This window comes from Mandrillus leucophaeus, unplaced genomic scaffold, assembly GCF_000951045.1.
Source record: "Mandrillus leucophaeus isolate KB7577 unplaced genomic scaffold, Mleu.le_1.0 Scaffold71, whole genome shotgun sequence".
NCBI lineage: Eukaryota > Metazoa > Chordata > Mammalia > Primates > Cercopithecidae > Mandrillus > Mandrillus leucophaeus.
In genome coordinates this window covers 5,993,705-5,995,747 of record NW_012107697.1, presented here as the reverse complement: position 1 = coordinate 5,995,747, position 2,043 = coordinate 5,993,705, and the positions used below count along the sequence as shown (strand labels likewise).

The 2,043-nt window shown below is 41.7% G+C and overlaps 1 protein-coding gene across 1 annotated transcript in view; it reads right to left on the bottom strand.

Moving 5' to 3' along the window:
* Positions 1–2,043, bottom strand: part of CRTAM (cytotoxic and regulatory T cell molecule) — a 56,239-nt gene that overhangs the window by 21,386 nt on the left and 32,810 nt on the right. The gene's annotated exons all lie outside the window — the stretch shown is intronic.

Below are 2,043 nucleotides of genomic sequence, written 5' to 3'. Positions count from 1 at the left end.
GTGGTGGTGCATGCCTGTAGTCCCAGCTACTAGGGAGACTGAGGTAGGAGGACTGATTGAGCCTGAAAGGTCAAGGCTGCAGTGACCTATGATGGCACCACGGCGCTCCAGCCTGGGCAACAGAGTGAGAGACCCTGTCTCAAAAAAAACAAAAAAAACAAAAAAAACACAATTGTTTTAAAAGTTGAACTGGAAGGGCTTCCATTTTTCCAGCTAATAGACATAATTCTACTCCCACTGTTTTGGTTCCTCTTGCCTAGGAAAAACAGCACAGGGAGCAAGCCAACTCACACGTGATATTCACATCATTTTCCTGTCCGCCAGGTGAGTATGTGATGACTAGTATTTAGAAACAGGTGTTGCAACACAATTGACTTGAATGTTGTTTACACACATTTTCCCCTCCCACCCCCAGTGTTCATACAGTCAATTCGCTTGTGTTCCTCCCCCAGCTAGTATGTCTATTATTCGGTCTTTGCAGTTCACACTAGTAGGTCAACACCTGAAGAGGCAGAGGTGTTATAAAAGACAAGCCTCCTACAAAAACCTCAGTAAAATCAGTAGAACAGAGCGGCAAAGCTCGCTGTATTTCTTGCAACTCCTGGCAGGTAGAATAAGTTAGTTTGCATGGGGGAAATAAAATGGCTGGAAGGTAGAATATTCTTGCTTTTCTATAGTCCTAGCTTCTGCCTTCCAGATCTTTATCAAGAATACAACCCCCAACCTCCACTTCCCATACACAATCTCCTTCCCAACCCGATTCTCTTCATTTTCTTTATATATTTTGTCTGGGGAATTGCAATGAAGTCATCCAAAGGACCTGAAACATGCCTTCTTGAATTAATTAAGCCTATAGTCACTCATTTAATACAAATGTATCAACTACCCTGTGCTAGAATCTGAGGATACAGAGTAAATCTGATTACTTACCACCTAAAGGAGTATTGTAGCTATATAAAAACAGCAAAAATTACAATATGGGGGAAGAAGTGCTTCTATGACAAAGGTGTCATAGGATCCTCTGGCAGTCTTGGGGTATCCCTGTGTGTGACTTCGAAGAGTCAAGGATGGCTTCCCAAAAGGAAGTCACCTTCTGCTACATGAACTTGAATGATACTATTTATTTTTTGCAGATGAGTTTCCTTAAGTTCTATAAGATGATTTAGGAGACTTTCTGGGGCTAAAAAAGTCAAATTTTATTCTTCTCCTTTTTAATGGTGACTAATTAATTGTGATGGTTAATTTTAAGTGTTAAGTTGGGTGGATTAAGAAATACCTCAAATCTGGTAAAGCATTATTTTTGGGTTTGTCTATGAGGTTGTTTCTAGAGGAGATTAGTGTGTGAGTCTGAGTGGAGTAGGTAGGCATCGAGATTTGCCCTTGATGTGGGTGGGCACCATCCTATCCACTGGGGGCCCGGAAAGAACAAAATCAGAAAGAAGGCAAATGTGTTGATCTGTCTGCTGGAGCTGGAATACACTCCCTCCTCTCTGGGCAGCAGAACTCTAGACTCCCTGGCCTTTGGATTTCAGGACTTCTGCTAGTGGTCCCCTGAGTTCTCGGGCCTCTGAACTTGGACTGAGCCAGGCTACCAGCATCCCAGGATCTCCAGTTTGCAGACCTCCTGTCCAGGGACTTGTCAGACTCCATAATCTCATGAGCCAATTCCCCTGATAAATCCCCTCCTCATATATATATATATATATATTCTGTGGTCCCTGTCTCTCTGGAGAACTCTAATACATTAATGAACCTCATTGTTCAGATCTCAGGTCGTACAGTTGACTTACATTGGCCATTTTTCTCTTGAGATGATGTTTCTTCATTATTTGACCTTGATCTGTAACTTTCTAGTGTGTGTTCTGAAACTTCGTTTTCTACAAGAAAAGAAAATCAAGTGACTAATTTCTGATGCCACGGACATGTAGAAATGTGTGTTTGAATAAGATAATACCTCTGTTACTGTGCAATAGTAGACTTACCATGCCCCTCCCATAACTCATACCCTCATTAATTCAACACATAGTTTTTTGATTCCTGTAG